The sequence below is a fragment of the Acipenser ruthenus genome, chromosome 19, assembly GCF_902713425.1.
Source record: "Acipenser ruthenus chromosome 19, fAciRut3.2 maternal haplotype, whole genome shotgun sequence".
Lineage (NCBI taxonomy): Eukaryota > Metazoa > Chordata > Actinopteri > Acipenseriformes > Acipenseridae > Acipenser > Acipenser ruthenus.
In genome coordinates this window covers 25,856,320-25,865,142 of record NC_081207.1, presented here as the reverse complement: position 1 = coordinate 25,865,142, position 8,823 = coordinate 25,856,320, and the positions used below count along the sequence as shown (strand labels likewise).

General features: G+C 36.5%; 1 long non-coding RNA gene across 1 annotated transcript; it reads right to left on the bottom strand.

The window, feature by feature from the left end:
• Positions 1-595: 595 nt before the first annotated feature.
• LOC117424045 (uncharacterized) lies at positions 596-8,545 on the bottom strand. Its single transcript, XR_004547849.3, has 3 exons — positions 8,118-8,545; positions 4,707-4,844; positions 596-3,291 (listed from the first exon to the last, which is right to left on the bottom strand). It is a non-coding gene; the product is annotated as an uncharacterized LOC117424045 (long non-coding RNA).
• Between the last annotated feature and the right edge of the window lie 278 nt (positions 8,546-8,823).

Sequence of the window (8,823 nt, the reverse complement as noted above, 5' to 3'; positions counted from 1 at the left end):
TTGATTAAAAATACATACAACATTAACGTCATAAATTACCTATTAAAAGTGCATACAAATCAGCAGCTTACATAATCAAGTTATAGTACAATTTATATAATATACATATCTAATATACACAACTGAATAAATTAATGATTGCATAATTGATCATGATTCAACCAAGCCTTAAGTTTAATACAAAATATTTTAAAATCCCTTAAGACCTTATTATTGTATAATTACGTGTTTTTTTAAAAAAGCCTCTCTCATGTTCTCAGTTTCTGTTCTTGTAATTTTAGTTTCACGTCACCGCCTGCGCTTAACGATTTTGCTGTAACTTCATTGTCATAAACAGAAGTCTGAGTCCACACAGATCCATTACAGACCTGAGAAATGCTTTTGAAAAGCGCTGTGCCAGTTGGGAAAGCAGTGTTCATCAATTAATTACAGGCTTTACGATAAGAAGAGCACTTCCCACTACTGTCCTTGACCGCAGCCTGGCCTGGAACGACGGGCCTTGTGTTAAAAAAGTCAGTATATCCTTAAAGGAGTCACGTCCAATCGAGTTTTAAAAACAGGACTTGTAACCAACTCTACAAATTTAAAACGTAGAAAAAGGCAAACCTCTTTTTTTATTTATGAAGTAACCATTATGATATTTTTTGCACACTACAGATTTAAATGGATATTATTCACAGATTAACAATTTTGACACAAGAAAGTCTTTGTTAAGTGCAAGGATTGAAACAGCTACTTTCTCACAGTTCTGCATGCCATTAGGGTTCAACAGCTGCCCTTGTTATCTGAATCCTATATCCGCAATAAAAACTGGACTTCTCTTGTATAATAGCATTATTACTATGGCTAGTCACAGGTGCATTTCATACATCTGTCTAAAGAGACCCATTTAAATCGCTTCCGAATAGCTGTTTTACATATTAAACATATTAAAAAGCGGTTTTATTTGTCCCTTCAATAATATAATAGTGATACATTGGAATATAGAACTATTGCCAGTAAAACAGATTTGCTTAAAATCTTTCTTGTATCCCCGTACGAGCGTCTTAACCACTGTAGAAATGGCTCAGGCCTGTTTACCCAGTTTTCTGTAACAGTAGTAAAACATCATTGATCTAGTAGGCAAATGTCTTTTCTGATACTTTTGTAAAAACATGTTTGTCTCCTCCAATACAAAGTTTATTTTGATTTACCTAGCTTTTATGAGGAGTGTTTAAAGTTGTGGCTACAATGTGATTGGAATTCAGATAGTGTCTGAGCCATGGCACCAATGGAACTGCCAGTGACTGGCCACAAGCAGACATATTCTCCAGTACCAAGGTTCAGGATTGATCAGTCAAAGTGTCTCTATAGTAGAGAGAGCATCCAGTGCACAGATGTGTATTGCTAGCAACACAAAAATAAACTTGATCCTTTCTACCTTACAAGACTCTTTGTGTAAAGATCATGGGTTACCTATGTCTATGAACAGCAGCTCCTAAACTCAACACGCACAATATTGCAAAAATCATAAAATAATAAAGCGGGTAGGAAAAAAAATTAACTTTGAAAATGTAATTTGAAGCTACTTTAACCATTGTTCACCGGCAGGACAGGTGACTGGACATTAACATGAATCCCATTGTGGGTAGACTGATTGGCTGTGCAGGTCAGAAGTCTGTTAGCGTTGCGCTGATAACATGAGAAAGTGTTTCTGTACGTCAGTCTGACTGGATTTACTTTTTCTTTACAGGGAAGAACGGAAATTGAGGTGAAGACTGCCAATGATAGCCCGGGGGCTATGACAGGAATTATCGCAATCCAGCTTCATAGCAAGTCCAAACGCATTCAGCGCTGTTGGAGAATGCCAGATTCCTGTGAATAAATGTTCAACAAAAAAGAAGGCAGTGACACACACTGAGGAGGCCATTTGCATTTCGCTTTTAGGTTTGAAGAAGGTTAGAACCAGTAAAAAAAAAAAACTGTTTGGGAGAATTCCCGAGTGGCATCCGGTAAAGGCACTCCACGTGGAGTCCAGGATGCGCCCTATAGCCTGGAGGGCGCCGGTTCAAGTCCAGACTATTCCACTTCTGACCGTGGACGGGAGTTCCCAGGGGGCAGCGCACAATTGGCCAAGCGCCGCCCGGGTGGAGAGGGGGGCTTAGGATGGCCAGGGTGTCCTCAGCTCACAGCACACCAGCCACCCCTGTAGACTGTCCGGGAGCCTGCGGGCTTGCCTGTAAGTTCCCCGGAGCTGCGTGGTCCTCCGATGCTGTAGCTCTGAGGTGGCTGCATGGCGGGCCTGCAGAGTGAAAAGTAGAGGACGGCTGACAGCACACATTACAGAGGACGTGTATGTCCATCTTCGTCTCTCCCCAGTCAGCGTTGGGGTGGCAGTGGTGAGCCAGGTTGAAATAAAAAAAAATAATAATAATTGGTCTTTCCAAATAGTTAAATGTACATGTATAGGGAAACACCTGGTAGTATATACAGAGAGGCAGTAACTTTAGAAGAAAAGAATTTCGGCATAATACAATGTTAGAAGCTGACATTGCCCAAAGTTACCCTTTTCATTGCAAAGCCACAACAATGTAAAAATCACCCGCCCTTTGCCATAACACATAATATAAGGGAGTTTCTGTGCTGTTGTTTCTTGATTACACTTTTCTATATCATGAGAAAGGGAGGCAAATATGTTGGTCTTTCCACTGGAAAGTGCTGGAATCTGGTGAATTAAAAAATAAAAAAAGGAGACAGAACAATTTGTGTAAGTAGTTACAGTACATCTCAACAGTCCTTAACATTTTTGTTTTGGAAATACATTTCCTAGAAATAAAGCCACACGATAAAGGCCAGCTGCCCATCGCTAATCCCTATCTTCTGTCACTATATTACAGGCCAAGTTAAACTGTACTATACTTTAACAAACATATTAAACATATTGAGTCATACTGTATTTTAGCTAGTACCCAGAGGTTTTTAAAAAACTACATACGTAACAAAGAATTCATTCTCATGACGGCCTTTGATTACAAATCAAAAAGCGTGAAGCATACTGCATTTTTTATAAGCAGTAATTTTTTCCCCCGCAAATGGCTGTGAATTCAATCACTTTTTTTGTATGAACATCAAACAAGCACATGATTTTGCAACTGATTTGATGTGGGTTCTCTACACTAGTATATGTCATCCCCAGCAATTATAGACTTGCCTTTCCTAGCTAGCCTCAAACGCCCCAGTTTCTTCCTCAGGCATAGCTTGCAAGCCAGTGTTGGAATCATAGATGCTGTATTGTTACTGCTGATGTCAGAGCTGTGGAAGCAGAATTTGAACCTTGAATATTGCAGCCAAGTGGATGGCCTTCCTTACAGAACACTGATAAGGGCCTCTACAATGTATACAATTTATACTGATTAGTTTATTAGCAATCCCATGGCAGAGGTGCTGTAAATAACGCCCGTTTGTTACTTTAAGTGCATTTTACTCAGCAGTGCTGCCAAGTTACCGGTATTTCAAAACAATAACTACTAACAATGATACAATGTCTGATCACCATTTAATAATACAAATAGAAAGCAAATATATGTTTCATGATATTTTCCTGATAATATTCAAACAAATAATTACACCAATCCCACTGTAGTGCTATTAAAACAGCATGTTATTCATTTTAATTTTATTAAAATTAGAAAATGTTCTGAAAATGAATTCAAGTGCGTCAATTAGTGATCGCTTTATTTGTGTTGTATAAGCATCTTATTAAGCGCCTGAAGTGTAGCGTTGTGTCTGAATATGCATGTTCTAACTCCAATGTGTTTAAATGTGCATGAAAAGTTTCTAAATTAAATACATAGCATGACAGTAAACAGAGGGAAAATAAAGTTAAGTGCATATCCACGTGCCATCTTTGAGAGGCGTGCCGTAGGTACATTTCTTACTGTTGCCAAACAGGTTTTTTTTAACCCCAAATAAAAGATCTTTGACAGGCTCGGTTTCTTCTGCCAATTTCCTGTGTCTGAACACTTACTGTTGGCCGCATTGCTAATTTTTTCCTAAAAAGACTTAGTATCTCATATGAAAAATAAAGAAAATATAGACATATGCACTTAAGTTTTAATCTATTTCTATAATAAAACCAAACTGCTTCTCATTTAAAAATATACAGCAGCTCCTCTCAACTTCCCAAGCATTTCTAGAATAAACTGGAGACAAAAATCTGGTGTTTTGCAAGATTTAAAAATAAATAAATGTATTACTCTGACAACAGGTCAAACGTAATAGGTTAATCAATTACATAACTTAATACAATAACTAAGCTAAAGTACATTGCTAACGTATTTAAATTAAATAAATACAAAAACTACTTTCACTTTCCTGTATATATATTATATATATACTGTATATATATATATATATATATACACACAGTATATACACACACAATGTGGCACTGAAACAGTTCATTTTTAATGGACAACATCAATAAACCCAAATTTAAAAAATCTAAGATGTGCACGAAACATTGCGGCAATAACTCAAAGTGTACTATCTCTATATAGAACAAACATAAAAAGTAACATGGCATAGTCACTAACACATAGCATGGAGGGTCTATAATATATACTGTAACTGCAAATATGAAGTAATTACCTCAGATAGTTTCTGATATAGGAGTCCTTGACACTGAGCTTTATAGCCGACATAGGCAAAAGAGATTGGGCACTTACCTCTGTCGGAGGTCTTTCAAGTGTCTAGATGCTGACTGTGTAACAGGGAGGGTATCTAGGGCATGGTGACTGTATTCTCATCTCTACCAGCAGAGGCCACTGTGGAGTAAAGGGGGGCTCTTATGCATTGGAATAAAACTGGGAAAATATGAAAGTTTAAAACAATATCCATCTCCTGCTGCTAATGCACAACATACTGTTCATACTGCTTCAGATAAAGCCTCCTCTTTCACATATTTGCAATCAAAATAAATGCTAGAATATTGTAATACATGCTTAATGAGATTGAAAGGGAAGCACACTGAAGCGTGCCGTTAACTATAAACCCCAGCCTGCATGGGCTGCAGGAACTGGAAATACTTAATGAATTATTCAACTGCAGAAAAACCTATAGTGCATTACATTACATACAAACAGTACATTAAGAGAATGGGGTTCTCTAAATCTGTATGTGTATTAGAGAGAGAATTGCCTGAGAAAACAAACAGAGATCTTTTGTCCAACAAAGCAAATGTTCTGGCATTGCAGTATTATATCAACTTCTGAACTGCCCTCAGCTTTCCCAGCATGGCTTATCTGTAAACCACAATCTTACATTAAGTTGGCATTTGAGATGTTGAGCTGTATAATTTCCAGTGCTTACTTTCTTAATAACAGATTTCAAGTATACATATTATATATAACAACATGATTGTTCCATTGCACATTACTGATTATTTAAAACAGTAATACTATAAGAAAGTTTGAAAAATAATTGTACATGTTTAATTTAGGGTTACTACGTCTACTACCATTTTACAGCACGTTTATTAAAATAAAGAAATAAAAACATATTACAATGCATTTAAGCATCTGCAGATTATTCACAGCCCATTTCCACTGATACTGTGGTGAATGCATGCTGCTGTCAATTTGTAAAAACTCAAAGTAAGTTGCTGTACAGGGTTATATATATATACTGTATATAGTGTCAGCAAGAGGTCTGCATTTAAATAAAGTCTGGGTGTTTTGGTGGTGGTTGGCAGGGACAGGGTTAATGCCTGTCCCTGACAAAAACATGTGAGAATGTGGCTGTTCCCAAACAGTCCCTAACTATCAGACTGGACAGCTAAGCCGCTCACCAGTCACAAACACAAGTGTAACAGTACACAATTCCTTTCTTCTAACACAATTCTTTCTCTTCATAAACCACCTCCCTGGTGGTTTATCTGGTTTGGGAACAGCCACATTTTCACATGTTTTTTTATTATTAATATTATTATTATTATTATTATTATTATTATTATTAGATTTATATATTTTAAATGTTTAACTAACTACATGAAAACATGGGGTTCTGGAGGCAGTAGAGCATTAAACTTAGAGATGTATGCCTTGGGCAAACAACTAAAAATACAACACAAAGAACCAGTCATGAAAAGTAAACTGTTTAATAAATGCCCAGGGTTTCAGCTTTGGTGCGTGATGCTCCCACCGTCACTCGCTTTAAATCAACTCTGAAGACCCACTTGTTCTCTCTTGCTTTCCATGCTCTTAGGCCTGATATCTTTTATTAGCTGCTGTGTCTGTTACTCCTGATCTTTCACTGTATTGTCTTATGATTTTGTATGACATACGCATCCACAATGTTTTAGAATTTTCACATCCTAGCCTTGTATTGAATGTATTATGCATTGGTTTTTTTCCCACTGTATTTAATGTATTATGCATTGTTTTTTTCCACTGTATTTAATGTATTATGCATTGTTTTTTACTGTATCTTGTAAAGCGCTTTGTGATGGTGGTCCACTACGAAAGGCACTATATAAAATAAAGACTGACTGATTGATATGTAGCTGGATTAATAAATTTAAAGTACAGATGCATTCAGACCTGCCACTCTGCTTAGATTAGATCAGTTTCAGTTATTTATATTTATTTATTTAAGCAGGAGATTTACACATTGAGGCAGATGCCTAATTTACAAGTGGGTCCTGGAAAACAAAGAAAAGACAATTACAATGTACAAACAACACAATAAAAGCGTTTGTTTATACCTGCCATCACCAGATGGGATCAGCAAACGTAATGTATTCCACCATCTGTACCATCTTTGTATGGGGTTTACAGCACTTTGCAATGTTTTTACATATGCCACACCAGTGACACCTATTTTAAATACTCATCAGTCTTTTGACAATGAAACAGCTTCCCCTTTTTTGCCAAAGGAGAGTTATATTCAGTTATAATTCTGCTGTTGAAAGCATTCTAAAGAAGTTAAAGATTTTCTGAAAGCTTCACATTTCAAAAGTACTATGGCTGTTTCTATTAAAAAAAAGAGAGAAAGCTCCCAGTGAAATGGCGCACCTACGACTCATTTTGTAACTCTACCCTAGTGATATAATCTTCAACTTAACCAGTGAGTCATTTCTGTGAACTTAAAACTAACATACCTACAGGCATGTTCACTCAAGCTTTATTTTTAGGGCGCCGCCTTTTCTTCCGTCCCTGTCGAAGCGGTGCATCATGGGAATTCAGTTCCGATAGCGACTTCTCGCCTATCTGTATAATGTAAAGTCTGTCTAATTTCCTATTCTAAGCCGCCTCTTTTTAAAACGATTGCATTTTTAAACACGATTCACCTAGATTTATTTAGAGGCACCCCTCCTTATCACATACGTGTTTCTAAGATCGATGTTTTCACCTGGCCTGACGAGCTCTTTAAGGATACAGGTTGTGACAATATTGAAAACAATAGTAGTGTCACTATCTCCCTTTTCATTTTTCCCAGGGATGATCTTTTGATATCCGTAAATCAAATATAAAGTTTAAGAGGATATAAGTAAAACATACATAAAATACATTAATAACTACTAACAGAGTATTCAAAACTGTTAAGTCATGAATGGTAACCGTAACAGTACTGAGCTAAGAATAAAGCTGATAATTAAAAAAAAGAAACGTAAATGTACATATCTTTTTAATGAAGCAGTTGCTTAATTAATAAGACATAAATAAACCAAGCATTTTTAATAATAGAGACTATTTTCAATAATTATTATTGTATTTTTAATAAGACACTTTTTAACAATGCGTAAACAATGGATCATACATACAAGGAGGATATGAAACAGACTTAAACCTATGACAAGCTTCTTAAAAAAAGACATATTTTTAAATGAAGTAGTTGCTATTAATTAGATACAGACAATAAATAGACAATGCATTTTTAATTATGCATTTATGCAATAGATGCCGCTTATTAGCAACTGATAAAGACAAGTTTTGGTTATTAACATTTTTACAGAAACCAATCCCATCCTGTGGTTTTTCGCTTTAACAACTTTGAGATAATTACAACTTTTTGATGGCTACCAAGCAGCATCTACTGTATATAAATAAAAAGCTGAATTCAGGAGTTGTAAAACTTACAAATTATATAAATAGGGGAAAAGTCGCTACCAGAACTCCTTGGATTCCCATGATGCACCGCTTAGGCACGGATAGACGTTCCAATGTTAAATCCGAGGAGTTGACCATGTTGTCTAGATGATTTTTGCAATTACGAACTACTGTATGTCATAGTTACCATTAGCACCTATTGTCCACATTAACCCAGGTCATCCAGTTACTAGATTTGCCTTCAATTACAATCCCGATTCCCAGGTACATTACCCAACAAGGTCACACATGCCTCAATACAGTGCCAGTCAATGTCTACAAATTTACAAATTGAGTATGACAGTTTTATCTAAATGTCTGCCCCCCACACAGTTCAGTATTTAAGTTCTGGTTGATTGCATAACGCAACTGGAATGTTGCAAGGTCGGTCGGTTTTTGAATTGCTGTTATTACTGCACGGTTGAGACAACAGCAAGCACAGACTAACTGAAGACTACAGGCAAGAAGAGAAATATGGGCATTTACCGGAAATGTCCATATTTCTCTCCATGAATCTCAATTTGTGTCGTGTTTAGAATCTAAATCATCGTCACACCAAGCAATCCCACCTGTGAAGGGACCGCTTTTTAAATAATTCACGTATCTGTTTGCAGGGAAAGAATACTTTACGTATTGATTTAGTCACGTGCACCGTGCTTGTTAAAATAAAAGATCTGCGTGCAAGTTTGAGCGAGAA